Here is a 27,207-nt window from a genome sequence, read left to right on the forward strand (position 1 = left end):
TTGGTGTTAGAGGAAAACTTGGCACAACTCCCTAGAGTTTATTTATCTTGGAATCTGATAGAAAGTATTTTGATATTCCCCCACTTTTTGAAAGTTTGCTTTACCTACTTCACTTTTATGGAAGACTTACATTAGTACCTGGTTTCACTAACGAAAAGAAATCTGAAGATGATTTTCATTTTTATGAAAAAAGGCAAAAATAGCATTCAGTATTTGTTTTGCAATGAGCCATGGTACAGGCAGTGCACAACCCGAGCTATGAGAGCGGCACTGCCAACCTCCTTCCCTGGGAACAACACTCAGCATCTTGGCATCAAGCCACCAGAGCTTTCAATTGTGTCTGTGAGAATCTGTGCTTTACTTAGATTTACTTTGTGCATCCATTAGCAAGAGCTGTCCTAAAGTAATTGCTTCTTTGTTTTATGCCATTTCTGCTTACAAAGTTTCATAGGAATGCTCTACTTTTGGATACCAGTGAAACCTTATACATAAAAAGATAGGGCTTCCCTCGTAGTGCAGTGGTTAAGAATCTGCCTGCCAGTGCGGGGGACACAGGTTCGAGCCCTGGTCTGGGAAGATCCTATGTGCTGTGGAGCAACTAAGCCCGCGTGCCACAACTACTGAGCCTACACTCTAGGGCCTGCGAGCCACAACTACTGAGCCCATGTGCCACAACTACTGAAGCCTGCGCACCTAATAAATAAATTTATTTATTTTAAAAAAAGATATACATAATTAGTATATAGTAGAATTTAAAAATGTATGCAAGCTTCAAATGGGAATTTGAAAATGGAATTTCAAAGAAACTTCATACCTGCCAAAGATACCCTAGGATCCTGAGGGGGTCTATTTCTCACTCTCTGTAGTTAGAGGTACTGCAGGAGAATAGCTTGAAAATCACCTGGTATAGTAACTTTTTTGGTTACAATGCCAGGCGACATCCAGTAAAGTAAACAATGAGGTAGCTTTTGTGGATAAATAAAGTAATCATAAAATTAAGAAAAAAAAAAAAGGAAAAAATTGAGAACAGAAGTTTCAGTGCACAACTGTAAGTGACCAAAAGCACCATATAATAATACCTCATTTGCTTGGCACGATCAGAAAATTGAGTATTCCACATAAGTGACTTTTCCATGAAACTAAAGCTTACCCTTTTAAGTATAAAACCTTTTTAAGTTTTAATTTTCCTCTGAAGAACTCCCAAAGTATTTTTACTTTATATTTTATTTTATGCAAATATATTGTACAATGAATTCCCATGTACCCATCACCCAGATTCAACAATTGCTAACTTATGGTTGATCTTATTTCATCTGCCCCACACTCCATTTCCCCCACTTATATATTATTTTGAAGCAAGTTCCCAGAAGCGATATCATTTTATACACTAATATTTCAATATCTCTAAAAGATAAAATTATTTTAAAACATAATCACAATGATCACAGACACACATTTTCGATTTTTAAGCAGTTTTAATAGAAATTTTTCTTAAATTTACTCATTTTAGTTATGGATTATGAAACAACTTTTATTTGACAATCCAAAATCAATATTCCTGGAAGTGGGGTGCTGCTATATCAAAAACCTAAAACATGTGGTGCTGACTCTGAAATGGGGCGGCAGGTGGAGGCACGATAGGCCTCAAGGAGACTGCTGTTGAGAGCTTAAAGGAAAATGAGGACAATTTCATCAGAAGCTAGAGGAAATATATGTAGTGGTGGAAATTTTGGCAATATTGTAACCTGCGGTAACATAGAAAAAAGGAAATGTACCTAATGAACTCAATGTTCTAGCTAAGGAGATTTTGAGGCAGAGTTTTAAAGGTGCTACCTACCTTCTTGTAGCTATCTATAGTAAAATACAAGTGGAAGAGAGAAGCTATTAAAAAAAAAATCTACCTTTTTTCTTTTCAAAAAAATTTTAGAGGATATATAAATAACCTGGGATTTTCTGGGTTTGAAAATAACTTTTTCTCATTTCAAAACTTATCTCTACAGTAGGCAAACTATTCTCAAATTAAGAAATAGGTTCTAATGTAAATAAAAACAAAAATAAACAAATGGGACCTAATGAAACTTCAAAGCTTTTGCACAGCAAAGGAAACCATAAACAAGACGAAAAGACAACCCTCAGAATGCGAGAAAATATTTGCAAATGAAGCAACTAACAAAGGATTAATCTCCAAAATATACAAGCAGCTCATGCAGCTCAATATCAAAAAAAAAAAAACAACCCAATCCAAAAATGGGCAGTAGACCTAAACAGACATTTCTCCAAAGAAGATATACAGATTGCCAACAAACACATGAAAGAATGTTCAACATCACTCATCATTAGAGAAATGCAAATCCAAACTACAATGAGGTATCACCTCACACCAGTCAGAATGGCCATCATCAAAAAATCTACAAAACAATAAACGCTGGAGAGGGTGTGGAGAAAAGGGAACTCTCTTGCACTGTTGGTGGGAATGTAAACTGATATAGCCACTATGGAGAACAGTATGGAGGTTCCTTAAAAAGCTACAAATAGAACTACCATATGACCCAGCAATCCCACCACGGGGCATATACCCTGAGAAAACCATAATTCAAAAAGAGTCATGTACCACAATGTTCATTGTGCCTCTATTTACAATAGCTAGGACATGGAAGCAACCTAAGTGTCCATCGACAGATGAATGGATAAAGAAGATGTGGCACATATATACAATGGAATATTATTTAGCCATAAAAAGAAACGAAATTGAGTGAGGTGGATGGACCTAGGGTCTGTCATAAGGAGTGAAGTAAGTCAGGAAGAGAAAAACAAATACCGTATGCTAACACATATATATGGAATCTAAACAAACAAAAAAATATGATTATGAAGAACCTAGGGGCAGGACAGGAATAGAGACGGAGACATAGAGAATGGACCTGAGGACATGGGGAGGAGGAAGGGTAAGCTGGGATGAAGTGAGAGAGTGGCATGGACTTATATATACTACCAAATGTAAAACAGATAGCTAGTGGGAAGCAGCCACATAGCACAGGGAGATCAGCTCGGTGCTTTGTGACACCTAGAGGGGTAGGATAGGGAAGGTGGGAGGGAGACACAAGAGGGAGGAGATATGGGGATAGATGTATATGTATAGCTGATTCACTTTGTTATAAAGCAGAAACTCACACACCATTGTAAAGCAATTATACTCCAATAAAGATGTTAAAAAAAAAAAAAGAAGTAGGTTCTAGGCAAACATCAAATTGAAAATGAACCTTTAAGATCCTTCATTAAGACCTTGACAAGACTTAAGGTGATGCCTTATAGATCCTTTCAAACAGAAACAAAAAGGCTATCAATGAGGGTATGCCTCACAGATACTCTCCGTTAAACAACAGGGTTTCTGAGAATCTGAAGGGTCTTGTCCCACTGCAGTCTCACTGGGAGCTCGAGGTTGAGAAGGGCTTACCTTGAAGAAAATTTTGGTGCGGGTTTGTCTAATGGAGTGAATTTATAAACTGATTTAATAAGAAGCCCACAGAAGTTGGGTTGCAGAAACTGTACCGACATGGACAGAAAAGGTCAGAAACAAAACAAAATGAAGGGAGGCTTTGGACCTCCCAAACTTCTATAAGGTTACTCAAGAGCAAAAAAAAAAAAAAAAAAAGAAAGAAAGAAAAAGAAAGAAAGAGACTAATAGAGACTAATTTTTAATGCAAAAGAAAGGATGACTCAGCAGAATCAACAGTCCAGAGGGCAGAGCCAAGAATTTTAGCAAACAACTTCAAAGACACAAAGATTGAGCCTAATCAAGCAACTGGCAATATGTGTTTGGCTGGATTCCAGAACTGCTATCAATCCGTGACTGCTATGTATCGCTTGTTTTCCCTCTTTTTCAATGGGAGCATCTATCATGGTTATCCTATAGTACCTGTACTGCCATTATATGTTGCAATGTATGGGGGGCAGATAACTTATCTCTTTAGTCACAGGCCTTCAAATCAAGAAGGGATGGTTCTCAAGGAGTTGTATGCAGGGAATTGTACCTGTGGTGCCTCATTCACACCTGGACTTGATATAGATAAGATCCTAGACTTGGAGTTGCTGCTGTAATGGAATGTGAATTGAGGATCTTGGTAGAGGAGTTGAATGTATTTTGCATGAGGAAAATGAATGCTTATGGATAGAGGGCAGGCTGGAAAATTGTGTTTACTAAAGATGGCCACCACAACATATCCTATCCCACAGGTTTTTCTCACAGTATGATGAAGCCAATAATTCTTTCCATCAAAAGAAGGATCTATGATTCTTCGAATCTGGGTAGAACAGTGAACATGGAAGGAGTAACAATATGACTTCTGAAACTAAGTCATAAAAGGCAACAAAGCTTCCACCTGGCTCTTTCAAGAGATTCACTCTTGAAAGCCAGTCACCATGTGCTTAGGAATCCTAGGTCACATAGAGAGGCCACATATAGATATTCCATAATACAGCCCTAGCTGAGGTACAAGCTGACAGCTAGCCCAGCCAGACATGTTGAGGAAGACCCCATCATCATCTGACTGTAACCACATGAGACACCCCAAGCATGAACTATCTCGCTGCACCCAATCAACCCACAAAACCATGAGAGATAATAATAACTGTTGTTGTTTTAAGTCACTAAATTTCAAGGTGATTTGTTACAAAGTAATATATAACATGAACCCAGTCTACCCCTCCTGAATAAACTAAACCCTCATGGCCACAAAAGGATACAGGCCTATTTACCTATATATTAAGTGGCCCAAGACTACTGAGCTTCTATAAAAATTTTCTGATAGTTCTTCCTTTTTCTGGTTATTCTCTTTTTGAGTGGTTTCAATAGCTGTTGCTCCTACTCAGATTACTGCAGTAAACCTTGAAAAGCAGCATAATCATCATTGCCACCAGCGTCTATTGGGCACTAACCATGTAACACACTATACCTTACATGCATTGATGTCATTTAATCTTCAAAAGAAACTCCTGAGGTGGTACTACCATTATTCCCATATTTACATGGAGATACTGAATGACTTTATCCAAGGTCACACAGCTAGGAAGCGGAATAGCCAGGATTCAAACTTGACTTCAAAGGCCCCACACTTTATTATTCATATGGTTCCTATTGATAAAGGGAACTGAGGTAGCAATCTCCTCTGGATAAAGTCATTTAAAAATGTCTGTTGCTTTTCAGCATTTAGAAAGAATTTCCCACACAGAAGAAAACATGTTCAGAAGGGGAAAATTTTTTAATAAATTAATAGAATTTCATATTCTTACATAAATACGCAGAGATCATCTTACAAGTAATATACCTGCACTCAAATAGTAATTATTCAGATTAGTCGTACTTGGTGATTCATGGAATTTCAATAACTAAGGGAAAGCAAATTGGCTGAAAGCCTTCCTGATACAAACAAAAGTAATTTATCCTATATCTAAATAGGATATATAATTAAGCAGAAACTTCAAAGAAAGAGAAAGAGAAAGAGTATAACTTTTTCAGCACTGTTTTAAAGAGAAAAACATTCTCTAAAGAGAATCCATCTAAGGACTAGCATAAAAAACTTTGATACCCTTTCCCCTAGACTAGGTGTATAGATAGTATGGTAAGGAGAGTAATAATACAGAAAGGAGTGAAAATAATAAATACTAATGATTACAGTTTGCAGTCCATATATGGCATTAAATGAAAATTCTCTTTTGTCCATTTTGCACAACTTTAAGAGGCAGCTGGCCAGCAGCTGAGTTTTATAGACTTAAATTTCACTTGAAAACATTATAGTCATTTAATAATATAAAGAAACTTAAGACATAAGACCCTTCACTAATTTTAAATTGTTGGGAACAAGTAGGGCAACAAAGACAAAAAGTGGCACCCACCACTTCTTAGCCCCCAACAATAAGATCATTTCTCTTAAAATACTTTCAACCCCTCCCCCATCTACAAAGACTATCAAGAGTATATCATATGAGGGCTTCCCTGGTGGCGGAGTGACTAAGAATCTGCCTGCCAATGCAGGGGACACAGGTTCGAGCCCTGGTCCAGGAAGATCCCACATACTGCAGGGCAACTAAGCCCATGTGCCACAACTCCTAAGCCTGCGCTCTACAGCCCGCATGCCACAACTACTGAAGCCTGCATGCCACAACTACTGAAGCCTGCGCGCCTAGAGCTCGTGCTCCACAACAAAGAGAAGCCACCGCAATGAGAAGCCTACGCACCACAGTGAAGAGTAGCTCCCTCTCACCGCAACTAGAGAAAGCCCGCACACAGCAACAAAGACCCAATGCAGCCAAAAATAAATAAATAAAATAAATAAATTTATTTTTTAAAAAAAGTATATCGATATGAACATTATTCCTTCCAGGGAGAATCAATCACTCTGAAGAATATCCACTAAATATATACCAATAGAGCAAGGCTTTCACGATTTTGAAATGCCTCTAAAGTACCTGATTTATCTTTGTCAGACCACAATATATTTCTTTGCTTCTTATTTCTCTATAATCAAAACGAAAAGCACTATTATGATTTAAATTATATACTGGATATGAGATCCTAGGAGATTACATTTCAAATGAAGTGCTATTATTCACAAAACTACTTCTGCAATCAAAGCTTTCTGAGCATAGTGCCATATAGTATGCCTAGCAGCTCTTACTGCGTAGCCAGAGCTTTCCCTAGATACAAACTTATAAATAATGAAGACAAGGGAATCCCAGGAATACCCAGGGTTATTATTTTATAAAGCAAAAAGAGATTCAGTTTAACAGGAATGGGGACTTCCCTGGAGGTCCAGTGGTTAAGACTCCGTGCGTCCACTGCAGGCGTGCAGCTTCAGTCCCTGCTCAGGGAACTAAGATCTCATATGCTGCACGGCGCAGCTGAAAAGAACCAAACCAAACTAAACCAAACCCAACAGGAGGTGTGTATTTCAACTCCACACTTACTATACTTTCATCTGCATTTACTTACAAGAAAACAGAATTCAAAAATAAAACACATCAGAATTATCTTGCAGAGTTTTCTTTTTAACACCAGTTTCTAAGAGGAGTATATATGATTCACCTTAGACCTCATTCAGGTAACAATCTTCGTATGTTTGTTTAGGCTGCTGGGAAGTATATGACACATACAACTTCCTGTGTATCTTACCCTCCCCACCCAACCCCAAAGGGGGGTGGAAGAAGGGGGACAGAAAGTACTGAAAATAGACAAGTCTGGAACTAGCCTAAAGGTTACTGCCCTTCTCATTCTATTGAAAAAAGCCAACATTCACTTGATACAGATTCAGGGAACAGCTTTTCCTCCCTCTCCTTTGCTAAATTTTGCAACGTGAAAGACATACACTAGAACCAGACCAAAATGCTGGACTGTAATGCTGTAGGGGTAAGAAAGATCTACAGAATTCAGAATTCTGATGTATATGTCTACAGTTTAAGTGGTCTATGACAATGCATGGTACAGAACAGGTTCCCACAAAGTCTCCTGAATTGAGCCACTGTTCAAACCAGAACCAAAGCCAGTAAATATATCATAAGTGGCTGGTGGGCCATGTGGTGAGAAGAAGAACTGACATCCTTTTGAGGATCTCTGATCATGCTAGCTGGTCTTCAAATTTCTTTTCTAGTACTCCATATTTTATTGTGTGACTTAGATGGCTTGATGAAGTCCGAAATGCCTTTGAAAGAGGATAATTGCTTTAAGTACCATGATTAGAAATATGAATCTAATTTCAGAAGCCCAGAAGGGTCACAAAGATTAATGTAGTGATAGTCTATCTTTTTCTTGGATGCAAATTTGATGGAGAATTCTGAGAGAACAGGACTCAATAGGGGTTAATAGGAACAGAAAGGGAAAGCTAGAAGCCTTGGAGATGAACTTCCCCAATCTTACATTTGAATGAAGGGGTGAGAGGAAGAGCTAATCCTGTGTGTCAAATATGGTTTAACCTTATTTTATCTGGATGTAGTATGAAAATGGAGTAATTTCCCCATAAAACAAAATCAGAGAGAGAAAGCTCAAATAAGATGATTAGGCTATAAAATAATATAAAGCTAGCATTATAAATTGTTATAGCTTCAACACTTGCTTGATATCAAGCTAAAGCTAATGTAGTTCTAAATACATCACAGAAGCTATAGACATTTGAGGAATGCCGTAATATAATGAATATGCATTAGCAATCACTCAAATTCCAGCCATTTGACTGTTATGTATTAACTGGTACTCAACTACCAACGATAGAATGTGAATTACATAATATTATTTAAATCTAAAACATCTTACTGCCTATTGTGCTAAGCTTATACTCTTAAGTACCCTGTTTCCAAAATTTCTAGCCATTCAATCCCATTTTTGGAACTGGTCAAGTTATCCAGCGTCTCAGTTCTGCTCACTTGACTGTGGTAGGTTTTAAGGTCCCTAGAGTGTACCTGAGCATTGGTGAACTTAGAGATAGTCAATGGGAGGACCCAAAGAAAAGAAGTGAGAAATTACAAGCCTGCCCTCTAATTTTTACTCATCTAATACCCCAAACTCACCCCTTATAAGCCTCAAGGAGTAGACACAATAATCATTCGAGATAGGCGCAAATGAACCAGTTACAGGACTCAAGGACTCTAAGCACCGTCTTATTCTTCCACTTAAGGAAAGAGATAACAAGACATAAAAGATTCAGGAAAACAGCAAAACTGGCTCCAAGACATCATGCCCCATTCTAGACTGTTGCCAGAGGAAGAAATTCAGACATACCTAATGCTTATTCTCTCGAATCCCTACTTAGCAAATGTGAGGTTTATTCCAATAAACCACCTGGTCCGTTACAGCAGCTTTTAAAACAGGGGATGTTATAGACTACCAAGCAAAGCACTCTGTTGAGTCAACTACTCAAGATGTGCTACTAGGTGACAATGCAAAAGTACAAAATGATTTTTTAAACACATCTTCTTTACCTATCCCTTAGCAATATGTTGTGGTGTAACATTTCTAAAGAGAACGTATTAGATGAAATGTACTCATCACTAGTTTGTATGTGCAACTATTTATACAGCCTACTACCTATGTGGTTTCACTACAATCCCATAATTTCAGTGCTACATTGGAAAGCAGTCACTGAGTTGTTTAACTAGCTGGAGTCATATTCTCAAAGTCAACAACTACTTGTTTAGGTAATGGCCTAGATACCTATTAAATGAACAAGCCAGAATTCCCTCCACAGACTAGAGTACAGAATAGACTCTGTCCTTGTTTCCTGAAAATTGTTATCACTTTCCTCAAGAAAAAGGTATCAATTCAGTATGTATTATGTACAGAGCAACACTGGGGTGCTGTGAAGAAAATAGAGAGGATTAAGCCAAGGTCTGTGATGGCTAAGAGGATACAATCTAATTAGCAAGATGTGATACAATCACAAAATGCACATACACTGGTTTATAACAATGTTTAAGTGCCAAATCAGAGGAAACTCAATGAAATTTAAATAACCAAGAGAAACTGAATTTTCAGTGAGTCAAGATTATTGTGGGCAGGGGTGACCAGAGAAGCCTTCTTGGAGGTGGGACCTCAGCTGGGTCCAGCAATATATTTTATAAGGTGCAGGGGCAGCAGGTTTGTCTTTCAACTTATGTTTTGTTTGGCTTAATACTAAAATCTTTTTATATTACATTATTAAGCTGAGAGAAGGTTTACCCTTTTAAGTTTGAGATTAAAATATAGTCCCTGAAAAATCTTTCCCTCTCTCTATAGAAATTTTCTTGGCTATTTTGCTGTTTGAAGTTCAGAAGGTATAGATTTATAAGAGAGGGTAGGAAAGCACTAATTTGATGGTTTGCATGAGAACAAGTACTGTAGGAAATACCTAAAGCTTCAAACTCACATTTTCTACCAGTGTTGGCATGTTTCCAGGAGGACTGAATTCAGTGAGAAAACTGGAGAAACAATGTTTGTGTTTCAAAATAATTTAATCCCAACAAATCTGTGAATTAGTAACTATTATCCTAATCCTTCCAATGAGAAAACTGAGGTGCAGGGAAGTTATACAGCTAAGAATAAGCACAGCTAGGATTTGAAATCAGATGTATCTGATTCTAAAAACTCATCTCTTTCTACTATATGTGACTTGTTTTTAGGTAGCAAAAAATAATGGCTGCTCACTCCAGGCTGATGTGTTCAAATACAGCATAAAACAGGTATGTGTGTGTGTGTATGTCTGTATGTATAAACCTAGCCAGAATTCCACCAACAGCTACCCTGAACTACATTAACTAAACTGGGTGACATCTCTGAACACTCATCTCATGTCTAATGAAAATATTTCTATGGCAAATCAGTCCATTATGTATCATTCTATTCTTGAACTTCTACTGCATTGCTTAATACCTTATTTAAAACAGTCTTGTTCACTTACTGTTCCATAGGCAACTTTCATCTCCTCAAATTGGTAAGAAACACCTTGTAGACAAGGACATATTCTTCTTCTTTAGAATCTGTAAAGTGCTCAATATGTTCCCATAGTATATATTCGATAAACATTGAAGAATTAAGAGTTGCTGAGCAACACCCCTTTAATTTCTATTAAAAAAAATCTCCTTTCCAAAAGGATTCCTTCAACCACTTCTACTATTAGATAACTAACACTAAATTAAAATAAGTGGCTACACATATAATGGTTTTTTTTTCTTTTTTACAAATTATACTAAGGTGAATATTGCTGCTCTTGTAGGATCTTACTTGTAATAAGAAAAGGGTCAGAGATAAAGTGAGCCCTTATTTCCATGAAAGGAGCCAACAAAAATTACATAAACACTAAAAAGTGAATATAATTACAACTCTGGAATATATGCCAACACACAAAAGCAGCTCATTTCAATTTGTCGGATAAATGCCTACTCAACAAGCGCGACTTCCTAGAATATAGTCTATTTTATATTGTTTCCTTAATCTGCCACTAACTGCAACAATTAGAGCATGTTTTTGGACATTGAAATATATTTCTGTAATACACTGTTTAAAAAACTCTAAAATGTATTTTTTAAATGCACATCTAGTCCCTGCATACCATTTGCAAGTTTATAAACCTAAGTGGTAGGGGGTGGTAGCAGGAGGGGAGGTGGGGAGATGTGTGGAAGCAGAGAGAGAAGAGAAAAAGAAAGTTGTAGCTTCAGTAAATACACAGCCACTAACCTTGCTGCAGAGACACCAAGGTTACAGGAAACCTGCTAGCAGTAGCACTGCCAGGTTTGTGTGGAGCTGCCACTATAATCATTTGCTTCGCTGACCCTGTGGAAATTGGGGAGATTCTCCTGCTGGATCATGAAACTGCATCTGCATGCTAAATATTTAAAGGAAGGAGGAGCCCTGGGGAATGGAAAAGAAGGGCAATCCCTGAACTATGTGGAATCCCAACTCCTTTGACAACAGTAAGACTCTGCTTGAACAGCTCTATCAAGCAAATAAACGACATACACGAGGAATTGGTTGATTCATGTTTTAAAATAACCCCCTATGTGCTTTTTGCTCCTCACTCCGACAAGGGCATTATCACTTTAGAGCTGAAAATATATCAGCATTTAGGAATCTCCCCAAATTCACTGGGTAGCACGAATTCCCCACACCAGTGCCCTGAAAAGGCAAGGTCGCTCTGCAATCTACTTCAGCCAGAGAGGCAGATCACCCAGCAGCCCTCTCACACTCACCCACGCCTACCCAGGGACAGGCTTTTCCCCAGCACTGGCTCCCTGCATAGTGCAACATTAACATTTATGGGAGCTGCTGGGTGCACAGAGGGCTTTTCCTGACAGACAAGGGCATCCAGAGATCTAATCCCTGCCAACAACTGCTTTGCAGGACTTTCTGCCCTTCTTAGACATGCCAGCAGGCAGCCAGCTTACTTAAATCTATTCTTTAACCTCTCCTAAAACTATATGTAGCCAGTTAAAAAGTGTAACTACCTTCAACGAAATGCTCAAGAAAATTATGCATGGCTACAAGACAGCTTGATTTTAAGTAAGTAACTTACACACATTAGCTTTTAAAAACCACAATTACTATCTGCATAAGACACGTGCTTCTAAGAGATCTATTAAGAAAACAGAGCCACATTTTCCCAAATTTGACAGTATTAATTTGAGAAGATCTGAAAAAAAAAAAGTAAAGAAAACAAAAGCCTATGTACTTCCTTTTAGTCAAATTCAAAGCAAGCAATCTCTCTCTCTCTCTCTCTCTGAATGAGGCATTCTCTTTTCACTGGTTCTCAAGAGGGAGCAGAAGTAAGTATCTTAATGCAACCCCTCACAGATGCAAGTAAATGGTCTATTCAACCTTGCAGCACAACATGAAGGCTTAAGCAAGGAGCTACATCATCCAACAGTGACTGGTCTCCCCCTGGCTTCCCTTGGATCAAGCAGCAGGGTTAATTATGTGGAACAGCCAAAAAGGTACAGTAATTAGATATTGACTTCTGGGGGCTGGTAAATTTCAATAATGCCTATGGTTCTAGACTTCATAATAAGCTTCTATTTAACCTACTTTTGAAACCAAAAACTCAAAGTAAAAGAATTTTTTATAAAAGAAAAGAAGAAAGAAAAAAACAGTATTGCTTTTTTTTTTTTTTAAACATTTGTAGTTAAGTATGAAGAAGATCCTTCCCACATGCATCTGATTTTAGGGACTTAACATTTTGTTCTCCACCTCACTCCACTCTTGTGTTTTTCTTGGTATGAGCTCTGCTCTCTCCCTTCCTCTGATAACACTTTGGATACTACAGCTCTCCCCATGCCCCTGCTCCAAAAGCCTCTATTCATCCTGCAGTGTTTAACTTGACAGATTTTTCCCTCAGCAGAAAATGGGCTAGAAATCCCAACACTGTTCCACTAACCAAGCTCTCCTAGGGAAGAAGAGAGTGTTCACACAGTACATGCAAAAGTCTCTCAGATGCTAAAGACAGGCCCAAAGTAGTGGCATGTGGCAATTCCATATCTGAGTCCAAAACACACTCCTTCAAGGAGCCACTAGTTTGCTTTTATCATACCTTTTGTCCTAAATAATATTCTAAAATGAATAGCATCACACTTGTTTTGGACATGAGGGTAGGGGTGAAGGAACGGAGGGAATTAAAAACCATAATCTAATCCTTCAAATATCTAGAAGTTTCACTAGATGCACCCAGATGGCATACCTTTGTCAGGTAATAAAATCCAACTTGAAAACAATCTACACAATGACATTCTCTAGCCAAGGTGGAGCACGAGCAATGCAGTGGTTTCATTTAAACTATTCAGTGAAGTACTTAGGGTGGATATTGATTATGCTTAAAGTACATTCAGCAAAAAATTCAAACCACTTGAGTTACTGTTTCTTTTTGGTCTGGGAATTCCCTTCACACTTTCCTGTAGAACTATAGGCTACAAATTACTCAGGTTTGCCATAGCAGAAGAAGGGTCCAGTGAGAGACACCACCAGTCACAAACCTTTCTAAATTCTCTGGATTCTTGATCATTTATCTTTTGATAAATGGGCTAGTCCCTGACATACTACTGTAGGAAGTTGGCTCATGGTTAGACAGCTACACTAAAATCACAATAACCTCTGTTGTTCCTGGCTTTGCTAACTACCAGCCAATATACAAATAAAGCATGAGTCCTACATATAAGGGACTTAAAAACTAGTAAGGGGGCTTCCCTGGTGGCGCAGTGGTTGAGGGTCTGCCTGCCAATGCAGGGGACACAGGTTCGAGCCCTGGTCTGGGAGGATCCCACATGCCGCGGAGCGGCTGGGCCCATGGGCTGCAACTACTGAGCCTGCGCGTCTGGAGCTTGCGCTCCACAACAAGAGAGGCCATGACGGTGAGAGGCCCACGCACCGCGATGAAGGGTGGTCCCTGCTCGCCGCAACTAGAGAAAGCCCTCGCACAGAAATGAAGACCCAACACAGCCAAAAATAAATAAATAAATAAAATTTAAAACTAGTAAGGGAAACTAGACACACATCCTTGCAACGTTAAATAAGAAAATGAAAGTTAAAACTGGGTTCCTCAGAAGAGGTAGAAATTCAGTTAGACTTTTAAAAATAAGTAGGATTTAGAGAAAGAATAAAGAACATTTGGGAGTGCATGGGCTAAGGAATACATATGGTATGAAGGTGAGAATGTACCAGGCACACTATAAGTGGAAATGGACCAGTTCAAGTACTGCTACACCTCTATAACCACTTCACAACAGAGATTTTTGGGTAAACTGAGAAGGGATATGCATTCTTCTGTATTGCCAATTCTTGAGTTCCTCCCACTGGATGTGTGGTTAGGGTATATTTTGTGGAATCAGCAATGGTGAAGAACAGATCCAGGACAGAGTATGGAGAATCATGATCCAAGGACTACAGAGAGGAGTCTGTGGTCCTGGCAATACCCACTGGTTTCCCTCATGGAAGTGAGCCCCCACTCTGATGAGAGTGAAAAGGACTTTCCCCTTTTTGTGGCCTCTGCATGACCACAGATCACAGTGTCCTCATTTCATTAGAACTGACCATTTGGATCATCTACAGATCCTCTCACTAAAATGGGTTCCAGGATCACTGGCCCTTTGGCCAAGCCACAAAGACTTTAACTATATCAGAGCAACCACAGGAAGGAAGGAAAAAAAAAAAAAAAAAGGAACTGACATGAAAAGTAGATAGCTATTTTTCTAAAGTATGTTTGGGAACTGAGCAACTTGTCTTTCTCATCCTTCCCAAAGAATTAGCTCAGGTTAAGCTTTCACACTTAAGTCTCAATCAATTCCCAGAAAAACAAAACATCTGCTTCTAGTACAACCACACAACCATCTGTTTCTGAAAACAGACATAAACACCCCAACTCCCAAAGCCTTGTTTTAATAAAAAATGGAATGAATGGATGATGTTTCACACACAGTATACTTTGTGTATATTTTGCCTTTGAGAATACAACCTAAAACCTGGCTGGTCTTAAGATGAATTTAACCCCACAATTCATTTAAAATTATTAAATCTAAGAAACTGAAAAGGCTGTATCAAAAAGCAAAGTGTCAGCAGCAAAAAGTAACACATGGGGAGAAATTTTAAAAGCTGGCAACCCAGGCTGAGGATATGATCAGTTTATACATCTAAACAAAGAGGTCCCTACTGGTTCCAAGTAGCCTCAGCCTCAACAACTTCTTATCCCCAAACTCCTTGCCTGACAAATTCAAACCATCAAATCTTTCCTGATTACCAATAACAAGACCCCAAATTCTACAGCAAAAAGCTCTCTATCTAACATTCCCTCCATAGTATCATCCCCCTTCACCCCATTCCAGTGTTCCAATTCTTAAAATTAAATTAAGGTGGCAAAAATATCCAGAAATAAATGAATAAACTATTCATTGAATTACTATCTCTAGTGCCTGTCAGACCAATTAAATGGGCATCACAATATCACCAAACTAAAAAAAACATTCTGGGGACTTCCCTGGAGGCACAGTGGTTAAGAATCTGCCTGGGGCTTCCCTGGTGGCGCAGTGGTTGAGAATCTGCCTGCTAATGCAGGGGACACGGGTTCGAGCCCTGGTCTGGGAGGATCCCACATGCTGCAGAGCAACTAGGCCTGTGAGCCACAACTACTAAGCCTGCGCGTCTGGAGCCTGTGCTCCGCAACAAGAGAGGCCGCGATAGTGAGAGGCCCGCGCACCGCGATGAAGAGTGGACCCTGCTTGCCACAACTAGAGAAAGCCCTCGCACAGAAACGAAGACCCAACACAGCAAAAATTAATTAATTAATTAATAAACTCCTACCCCCAACATCAAAAAAAAAAAAAAAAAAAAAGAATCTGCCTGCCAATGCAGGAGGCCTGGGTTCGAGCCCTGGCCCAGGAAGATCCCACATGCCGCGGAGCAACTAAGCCCATGTACCAGAACTACTGAGCCTGCACTCTGCAGCTCATAAGCCACAACTACTGAGCCCACGTGCCACAACTACTGAAGCCTGTGCGCCTAGAGCTCGTGCTCCACAACAAAGAGAAGCCACCACAATGAGAAGCCCGTGCACCACAACGAAGAGTGGCCCCTGCTCACTGCCAACTAGAGAAAGCCCGTGTGCAGCAACGAAGACCCAATGCAGCCAAAAATAAATAAATTTATTTTTTTAAAAAAAAACTGAATTTCCTTCAAAATTTAGAGGTTATTTCTCCAATATTTAGTAGATTTCACTGTTGAGAAGCTTGAGCTTTGATTTCTGATCTTTTGCAGTAAAACTTGTTTTTCTCTTGATTCTGTAGGATTTTCTTTTTTAAAATCATGACTATGAAATTTAAGAGGTCCTTTGATGTGGATCTCACTATGCTTGGCAATTGTTGGATTATTTCAATATAGAAACTTGTATTTCAGTTATGGAAAGTTTCTTGGAATGGCTTCTTTGATGATTTCTTCTCCTCCATTTCTACTATTCTCTATTTCTGGAACTCCTATTACTTAAACCTCTTTTGGTTACTGAATCTCTTGGACAGGTCCTCTAATTTTCTTACTCTTCTCTCCTAAATTATATTTCTTTCTTTTAGTTCTAGTTTCTTGGTCACTTCAAAACTTTTATGGAATACTCTGTTATGTTTTTAATTTCTAAAATCTGTTTGGTTTTCTGAAAGTTCCTTTTTTAGAGCACCCTATACTAGATGCATTACTTTTTTTCTGAGGATTATTAGTGATACATTAAAATTTTTTTTCCTTCCTCCTTCATGAGCTCTGTTCCCTTTAACTTGCTGTTTCCTATTTGCTTTGGCTTTGCTCATATTAAAATTGTTTTTCAAATATCTAGTGATCTTTCACTGATTCCTCATATTTAGGAGTGGGGAGTGATGGCTAAAAAGCTGATTGGAAACTTTATGCAAATAGTGGTCTTCACTGTAAAAGTGCTCTGGTTGTGCTATTTCCCTGGGGATACCCAAATGATTAGTATCTTTAAGTCTTTTCTTTCAGATTATGTCAGGTTCTCCAGAGAAACTTACCAATCTCTTACTTTGAAGGTAAAAGCTTGTCTGCCAATGTTCTCAGATAAATGAGGGAAGCAGGCTAGAAATACCAATATTCAATACGTCAATTTCCACTTATTCCTCCTCTTTCAGTACATTACCCCTGCCCTCATGGTGTCCAGGGTTCCTCATTCCAGAAAATCTGTTTCATTTTTTGGGGGGGATTGAATTTTCAGTTTTCTTCCAGGATGGGGGAAGAGAATCTGGGGACTAATTACCATGTAAAGAGATTTTCAATGAATCCTTCAACTAATTTCTCCTGTTGTCTCATTCCCATTTCACGAAGGTATTGGAAGATGTTTCAGGGTAAGCCAGGTTCCTTTTCAATTTACACCATTATTAATTTCAGGATTCAGTAAAGAAGTACTCATTCTTCTTCTCTTCAGATTTCTAAACCTAAAATTTCCAGTCCCTTCCATTTCCCTCCCCTTTCCTTTGTCTTTTGTTCCCATTGTGGATTTATGCCTAAAAAACCAAAAACCTTTGTTATTTTAGTGGAGTTTTGAGAAAGAGTGAAGGTAAATCTGTGTTCAATGAACCATCTGACTATAGTTAACGATATACAGTAGTCCCCCCTTATCTGCAGGGTATATGTTCCAAGACCCCCAGTGGATGCCTGAAACTGTGGATAGGACCGAATCCTAGATATACTATGCTCTTTCCCATACATACGTACCTATGATGAGGTTTAACTTATAAATTAGGCACAGTAAGAGAATATCCAAATTTCCAGCATCACTACTCTTGTGCTTTGGGACATTATTAAGTAAAATAAGGGTTACTTGAACACAAGCACTATGATACCAAGACAGTCCATCTGATAACCTAGATGGCTATTAAATGACTAATGGGAGAGATATGCTAGACAAAGGGATGATTCACATCTTGGACAGGACAGAGCAGGATGGCAAGCACACTACTCAGAACAGCTCACAATTTAAAAATTATGAATTGTTTATTTCTTGAATTTTTCATTTGATATTTTCTGACCGTGATTGACCATGGGTAACTGAAACTGCAGAAGGCAAAACCATGAATAAGGGTATACTTATAAGAAAGTTGTTAACAGAATACATCCTAAGAGTTCTCACCAAAAAGAATTTTTTTCTTCTTTTCTTTTTACTGTATCTATATGAAATGATGGATGTTAACCAAACCTACTGTGACAATCATTTCACAATATATGTAAATCAAACTGTACCATCATGCTCTACACCTTACATTTATACAGTGATGTATGTCAATTATTTCTCAATAAAGCTGGAAAAAAAATCTACCATCTTTAACTGGAAGCACCCACATTTATTTAGATCATATCTGAAATCCAATACTAAAATCCAGGGACAGATCAAGCCACAAAATTCCAAAAAGCTATCTCGGTGATAATAGTAACAGTAAAGTTAAAGTAAACTGTCTACTATACTTTCCCCCAGCCTTTAAAATTTGTCACAAAGCTGAGAAAGAAAAAAGTATAATATTCTAATAACCATTAGGTGTTGATGGCCAATGGTAGCTGGAAGGTTAACTTCAAGGTTTTGTGATGTTTGTTATTGTTTTAAAGAATGATAAGAGTAATGGAGGTGGCACTCATTGAAATGCATTAGCATATGCTAAATGACACACCCACAGGCACCGGAACAGTTCCAAGCCTAACCATAAAAAGCCAAAAAGTGGGCGGCGGCCCATATCCTGGAAATCCCCACCCCTTCTCCAAAATAGTTGGAATAATCCTCCCACTTGTTGGTCTATGAAATTACCCAGCCCATAAAAACTAACCACCCCGTATTTTGGGGCTGCTCTTGACTTTTGAGATGGACTGCATTCTGTCTATGGAATGTGTATCTCTCTAAATAAATCCACGTCTTACCCATCAAAAAAAAAAAAAAGAGTAATGGAGGTGGGGAGACATAGGGATGGACTTGAGGAGAAGCAAATCACTTCTTTTCAAGTTATTTTTCTAAATGTTTTCCACTGGGTACCATTTTCCTTACTGTCTTTAAGTTTCATAAAGAAAATCTATTTTGTCCCGCCCCTCAGGCTCCTTTTGGGTGGCGGGGCTGGTTGGGTCTCTGCTGTGCTGAGGCTGCTGGCTTTTGCTTTACTCCCAGCCTCACTGGCACTGCTGGCAGACTCCCTGCTGACAGCCAGATTCCTGGGCTGCTACATTCCATATATAGGAATTTTACTCCCTGGAGTTATGCAGTACAGAGTTTGAAGGACTGTATGAATTGGTCCTTCCCAGAAATAAGCAGCTAAACATTTACTATTTTGGAGTTTAAAGCATGCCATCATCGAAGTTTCAAAAAAGGACTTGTATCATTTTGTCACTTTCTATTCTATTTATTTTCTCTCCGATGATAGGTTTAAAAATGGGAAGACCAAATAAAGCTACTTTTGGAGATCCTTTTGGACTTGATCTTCTTCCAGAACTTCATTGATGAACTACTCACTTGGTGGAAAATTTTGATTCCCCAAAGAGTGACACAATCAGCAGTGAAACAAATATCAAGAATTTAAAGCTGTTGAGATCACTATGAAACCCTCCAAAACCTCTGAACCTTACCTGGGAGAACTGTCACTTCTGAATTATTAGTTACATGTATTTTATTACAGTTGGTACAGAAATCTACAATTTGGTGGAACCATCTAGTCTTGGAGCTTTGGGACCCTAGAATAGCCAGTAATTATCCACAAGGGAGACCCAGCCCCCGCGATGACAGTGGCTCCAGCTTTTACCCTGAGACGTTCTCAGTGTCCTTTGGTCATAGAAACTCACATGAAACAAATGCACTCAGCTTCAATTAATGTACTAGTATTAGCCCTATCTTGGTACACACCTGATTCAAATGATGAGAATGATGAAACTACTGATGACTTAGTACCAACTATTTTGGATAAAGATCATATATATAACCTGAAGCAGAAAAGAAAGAGGAGTAAAATGTTCTTTTGTGAAGATAATACAGAAATTAGTGAAGATTTACATACTAAATTTCTTATGTGTCTACTAAAAACAAGAGTTGTTAATTGTGAGAATTTAAGTATTTATAAAGAAGTTAAAAAATAAACTGCTCCAAAGAAGGAAGGAAGGACGGAAGGAAAGGGAGGGAGGGAGAGAGGAAGGGAGGGAGGGAGGAAAGAAGGGAGGAAAGAAGGGAGGAAAGAAGGAAGAAATCTATCTTAACTAATGAATAAATGAAACTTTTGAAAGTTTCTTAGTACATATATTACACTGACCCTTCACCAGGCAAAGAAAATTCTACAATGGAACAGTATGCTAAGAAAGTAAGCTTAGGGGTACATGGAACAAGGAAAATCTGGGGTCACTTTCCCTCAGGACTTGGGCTTCTATCACCAGTGTAAATCAAACATCTAGTGGTCTCTAGGTTATAAAAGACAACTAAGTAAAGAATGGATGGGGGATTGGAGGATTCCCTTATAACATGTACCCAACTTTGATTGTTATTTCTCTTGTCTACCACCTCTGGCATGTGACTGTCAGGTAACAAGTGTTGGTCTAGATAATGACTACACAAAACTTGCATGCCATGAAGAAATGGGAATACAAACAGCCCAGCAGATTTTCTTTTCATAAACTAGTTTAAAATCATGAATGAAATCACAGTACTGCTCAAGTAAAACAATTCTCGTTTCACTAGAACACCATACTGAGAGTCAAGAGAAGATTCTTCCCCCGCGCCACTCACCAAATTAGGAAATCACATAGAAGAATATTTTCCCCACAAATCTGCTCTCTCCCTTGTACTCCTCCTTTCAGAAAATGGTACTATCATTTAGTTGTTGAAATTATAAACTTGGCTATCATTCTTAACTCCTTCCTCCCACCTTCCTTCCTTCAGTCACCAAAAACTGTGAGTTCTAGCTTTTATATAGCTGTTAAATCCATCTGTTTCTATATCTCCAAGTCCCTGCCTCCCATCTATCCTCCATAACATAACCAAAATTATCTTTCTAAAATGTTAATCTTTTCATGTCACTCTCTTGCTTAAAACCCATTTCACTAGCTTTAAGAATTTTTAAAAGTGCAAATATTTAAGGGGAAGAACAAAAGCAGTAACAGATTTCCAAGAGTTCACTGTCATGAGTATATACTTGGGAAAGGGCCAAAGGAAAAGATATGGATTAGTAAAATGCCAGGAGGAAAGAGAGAAGCAGCAGTGGGGGCCAGGCTGTGATTAAAGCCAATGCTAAAATTAAAGGCAGCATAAAAACTATTTTTAAAAATGAGTAAATTGCCTTTGTGGCACATTAAAATTGTAATATTACTTCACACAATAACTTAGATTTTTCAATTCAATAAATATTTAATAGAGCTTCTACTACATGGAAGGCTTTGGGTTATCCACTTATTTGCAATAAGCCACCATTCCAAAGACTTGCCACAATTCCACTTCCCCCATAGCGTACCCACAAGATAACACCTTCTCTGACTTCACTTTAGTTACAAAGTATTTATGGATGGAATAATATGATGTCTGTAATTTGATTTAAAATAATTCTGGGAAGGGAGCTAGTGGGGGGAGGGGAAAGATATAACAAGATTAGCAAAATGTTCACATGCTGAAGCTGAATAATGGGTACGTTGGGGTTCATGGATTAATTATATTATTCTCCTCACCTTGTGTATTTTGAAATTTTTCTATGATAAGAAGTAAAACTAAACCAAAAAATATTAAAAGAAAAAGCGACCCTAGTGCTAAAACACAATGCTTTTTCATTCAGCAAGGTTTCATACAGGATAGGTAGGTAGATTTTCGTATTTCAGGCATCGCTTTGATATGATTTTGAACCACAATTAGAAAAGTTATTCTTTCAAATTCAATTGTGTAACATAAAGACTTATACCAAAAATTAAAGAGAAAATGTATGAGAAATCAAACTTTACTTTCTTAGGTAACAGCTTCTGCAACTGACATATAGAAACCACATTTGCTTTAAGAAAGTCTGAGTAGTGGGCTTTCCCTGTGGCGCAGTGGTTAGGAATCCGCCTGTCAATGCAGGGGACACAGTTTCGAGCCCTGGTCCAGGAAGATCCCACGTGCCGCAGAGCAACTAAGCCCGTGTGTCAAAACTACTGAGCCTGCACTCTAGAGCCCACGAGCCAGAACTATTGAACCCGCGTGCCACAGCTACTGAAGCCTGCGCGCCTAGAGCCCATGCTCTGCAACAAGAGAAGCCACCGCAATAAGAAGCCTGCGCACCGCAACGAAGAGGAGCCCCCACTCACCCCAACTAGAGAAAGCCCGCGTGCAGCAAGACCCAACACGGGCAAAAAAAAAAAAACCCGAGTGGCACCATACTTGCATTCTTTTGTTCCTCGATCCATTACAGAAAAAAATTTTTTTTCTTAAAGTTAGTATCTATTTCACAAATACTTGATTTTAAGTAGTCCTGGTTGATATTATAGGATAAGCTACAGGGCGTTTTGTACTTCCAATAATGAAGTTTTTATGAATAAGATCATGCTGTTCTCTATCTCTAAAACTATCCTTGGTTTTGGTTATAAAGCCCTACAGCAGCAGTGGGGGGTGGGGGAGGGAGCATGGTTCAGGCGGTAATGTGAACGATGGGGAGCAATAGGGAGCGGCAGATGAAGCTTCGCTCACTCGCCCGCCACTAACCTCTTGCTGTGCAGCCTGGTTCCCAACAGGACCGGTACCAATCTGGGGCCCAGGGGTTGGGGACCCTTGGCCTACAGCAGGGTTTCTTAACTTCAGTACTACTGACATTTTGGGCTGGATAATTCTTTGTTGTAGGGGGCTGTCCTGTGCATTGTAATATGTTTAGAAGCATCCTTGGCCTCTAGCCACTGATGCCAGAATCAATGCTGCCCCCAATCAGTTTTTGACAACCAAAAATGTCTCCAAATATCTACGGGCTGGAGGGGGGGGGGGTGGCAAAATTACCTCCTCTTGAGAACCACCGCCCTCCAGCAATTAGACAATATAATTTTTGCTTACTTAAAAAACACCCGGGACTTCCCCAGTGGTGCAGTGGATAAGAATCCGCCTGCCAATGCAGGGGACACGGGTTCGATTCCTGGTCCGGGAAGATCTCACATGCCATGGAGCAACTATGCCCGTGCACCACAACTACTGAAACCCGTGCGCCTAGAGCCTGTGCTCCGCAACAAGAGAAGCCACTGCAAGGAGAAGTCCGTGCACAGCAATGAAGAGTAGCCCCTGCTCGCCACAACTAGAGAAAGCCCCACGCAGCAAGGAAGACCCAATGCAGCCAAAAATAAATAAAATTAAATCTTTAAAAAAAAATACCCTTACTTCATAAATACATTTTCCTAATCTAAGAGAGTAAGACACCCTGGAATGTGTGGATATGTTGCCATCATTACTTACAGGAACAGCTTCCTAGTCGCAGAATCATAGAAGTGTCTTAATGATCTAGTTTGATGTTCTCAATATGGACCACAGCCCAAATCTGTGGCTGTATATTCAAGAATTTAGGAGTTCTCTATAAAACGTTTAAAATTTTCTGCATTTACCATGGATGATCTTTGAAAATTTGGGTCATTTGAATGAATACTTTATAATTAAGTGTTGCCAGGATATTTGTGCCCATATTTGTATTTACCAACACAAGAAATCATCAATTTCCCTCACTATCCTAGGCTAATGAGAAAAGTAGAGAGGCAGGTAATACAGTTGAGCCAGTGAAGGCCAAATGATATCATGATACACTAAACCAAAGATTTATAATAGTTTTAATAAGAACAACATGTCAGGAGAATTAAATTGGCATCTCATGCACTGTAGTCTAGGTAGCCCAATGCAAAAGAACCTATAGTGTAGCAAGGAATAACATATTCACATGGGAAGCAGCAGCATTTTAGTTTCAGCAAACCATTATCATTCATCATGCTGATGTTGTTAATACATTGGTTTTGTAGTTTGTTTGTACTACACTTGTTTTGGTTTTGTAGCTCTACATGGATGTAGCAGAGGGAACTTCTTATTTAGCTTCATGTTTGTCTACACTAAAGCTGAGTACCTAATTAAAAACAACAATATAGTTTAAGAATTTGCATATTCCTTTGAAAGGATCTGCACAATACTCAAATTTGAAAATTGCTGATCTAGTCCACTGTCTTCATTTTACTCAGAAGAAACTATAGTCCAGTGGTATTAGTAACCTGTCCAAAAATCACACACCTAACCACTGGCAAAGAGAGCATTACAACTATAGGTCATCTCATGCACCAATTGTTATTGTATACCTCAGTGTCCTGTTTAAACAACATAGTTAAGTAAACATAACTGGAAGTTTTTTCTTTTCGCCTACCACATTCTAAATTGAACTTATAAACAGTGAAATAACTCAGTATTAGAGATACAGTATAAACAGACTATAGCAGTACCTTATTTTACATGTATTTGCCTACAAAATAAGACTGAGCTATCATTCTATTAAAAACTAAAAAAGAGTATATGGATGTTACTCTTGATCATGAGCCGTCCCAAAATTCAATCCTCCAATCCCACACCTCGTAAGGCTTCTTGGCATTTTAGAGGTTGCTTAAATGTTGCATTTTTTTTAACTGTGAAACATTAGAAAAAGTTTTCTAACAATAAGGAATTGTTACATTACCAATAGTATGTTCATGTAACAGAACACCTGAATAAAGATAGTGACCATTTATTAAATGATACTGTATATCAGATTTTGTGTTAAATGCTTCATATGATCTCATTTAATCTTTACAACAATCCTATAATTTATCTCCATTTTACAAATGAGGTTTATTTTCCAACTCATGTGTTAAGTTGAAAAGTCCAGAATCAAAGTCTGATTCTAGATTCTGAACTTAAGCTTTATGAAAAACTGCCGCGTATTAAAATTCTCATGTCAGTGTCACATGAAAAGATATTCAATGTAATGCTATGTGATAAAAACAGCTTAGAAATAACATATACAGGAAAAGTCAGGAAGGTTCTATACCAAACTGTTAAAAGTGAATGTATCACTAGGTCTTATTTTCACACAATTGCATGTTCTAATTTATTTGTAGCGAATAAATATCACTTGCTAAACAACAACAGAGTTTTAAATAATAAAAATCAAACCAGCCAACAGACTTAGCCTGGGCAACCTAGTCATTCAGGGCAGTCTTGGCAAAAAGACCCCCATGCTCTAGTTACAAATTATGACTTAGGTTCCAAACAGCTTAAAAATAAAAAATCATCCTTTCCCTGTTTCTTATACTAGGTAGTCTCAGTGAGGATTTACCTATAAATAAGCAAAAAAAAAAAAAAAAAAGAAGAGAAAAGAAAAAAAGGAAAAAAAAAAAGCATGTCATTTTACAAATTTTCTTCTCAGTGTTGAACATCTTTCATGTGATAATTACTTAATATATGGCAGTTTTCATACAGCTTCCCAATGACACAATTTGAGAATTATGCAGTAAATTTTATGACTGCATTAAATGTTAATCAAAAAAAATTAAATGTTTTCCAAAAAAATACTGTATTTGTGACACTTATTGGCTAACCATTTAAATGGAACATTCCTTTCATTGTGCTTTTAAAATCCATTTACTTCTGAAAGAAGCCTGTATTTGCTCAGAACAGAAGTCTCAGATAAGCCTGTGATGACAGAACTTATTTGCCTTTAATAGTTGATTTTAAGTCTTGGTTTTGAGGCAACAATGTAAGCAATCATATTAGTAATACAGAACAAAAAGGAAAGCATTAATTTGGTAATGTATAATACTAACCTATGGGATTATTTGTGTGAATTTAATTAAACCTTTCTGCTCTGATCTACTTCTCATTTCACTTTTAGAAACAGAAGAAAGGTGACATCAGATAATCCTAGTGCAGTCTAACTGCTAGGATATAAAACTATGAAGATGCCTAAAACTTTAAAAGTCAGACAAGTTTTTCCTGAAACAAAAATCAAAGTACTCAGAAAATACAAATATTTTATTAGCACTAGACTACCTTTACCACACAGTTACGGTAAGTCAGGTCTTCCTTGTTTTATTCGTTTCTTATTCTTTCTGTAATAAATTACCACAAAATTAGTGTTTTAAAATAACACATTTATTCTCTTACAGTTCTGGAGGTCAGAAATTCGAAATAAGTCTCACTGGGCTAAATAAAGTCAAGGTTTCAGTAAGGCTAGTTTCTTCTAGAGGCTCTGAGACAAGAATCTGTTTCCTTACCCTTTTCCACTTCTAGAGGCCTCCTCCATTCCGTGGCTCATGACCCCTTCCTCACATCACATCTACCACTAACTTTCATCTCCTGTTTCCCTATTATAAGGACCCTTGTGATTATATCAGACCCATCTATATAATCCAAAATAACCTTCCCAAAGAGTTTAAGAGTAGCAAAGATTTGTCATTCAGCTGTGAGGTGTGTAACTATATTGCATCAAGTCTCTGGAACTAATGAAACTAAGTATTTCACCTTCTGCTACCTAATGCCTAAAGGCATTTTTCTATTTGATAACAAGTAACAGCAATAAAAGGCAACCTCATTGCTTAATGCTGTTATGAGCTAATCCCAGATACCCTAGATCCAAAAAATACTTCACTGCATTCAACATCCAATAAGGCCCGAGGACAAATGGTTATACATTTTCAGTATTTTCAACTGTTTAGGCATAATAGAAAACAGTAAATAATATATCCTCTCATGTGTGTGCTGCATGTTCTTCACTAGCTTGTAACATATATAACATATAAAAACCCTATGTAAAAAAATTACTGCAACTTTTGCTATTTTAAGCTATCTTGATATTACTACACTTTTGTATGAGTGTTAAAGACATTATTAGAGCAACATTATGCAGCTTACAAATAGATACTGTTTTCTAAATTTGTAAATAAGTTGTAAGGAAATTTAGATACTATCAAGCCACAGTTGCTATTTCAGATGAGAGCAACCAAGAATGTAGGCCTTCCTCTACACCCAAATCCCAATTGAGGATTATGATATCTGCTAGGAGGGGCAGTCCACCTGCATTTCTCTTACTTCCACCTCTTTGTTGCAGAAGCTCTGTAAGAGACAAGAGCAGCTGAGAGGTCTGGTCCTCACTTCTTCCAGCCAGCCCCCACTTGTGGGACAGAAGTTCTACCACAGCAGGCAAGCCAGGAACACTGGGATCCCAAATGCCCTTGCCCCAGCTTGCTCATACGGT

The 27,207-nt window shown here is 38.3% G+C and overlaps 1 protein-coding gene and 1 pseudogene across 2 annotated transcripts in view; one reads left to right on the forward strand and one right to left on the reverse strand.

Annotated features, from left to right (window-relative positions):
* MCU (mitochondrial calcium uniporter) overlaps positions 1 to 27,207 on the reverse strand; it is a 206,005-nt gene that overhangs the window by 91,586 nt on the left and 87,212 nt on the right. The window lies entirely within an intron of this gene.
* LOC132439939 (glycoprotein endo-alpha-1,2-mannosidase pseudogene) lies at positions 19,146 to 25,265 on the forward strand (annotated as a pseudogene).

The sequence above is a fragment of the Delphinus delphis genome, chromosome 16 (genome assembly GCF_949987515.2).
Source record: "Delphinus delphis chromosome 16, mDelDel1.2, whole genome shotgun sequence".
Classification (NCBI taxonomy): Eukaryota; Metazoa; Chordata; class Mammalia; order Artiodactyla; family Delphinidae; genus Delphinus; species Delphinus delphis.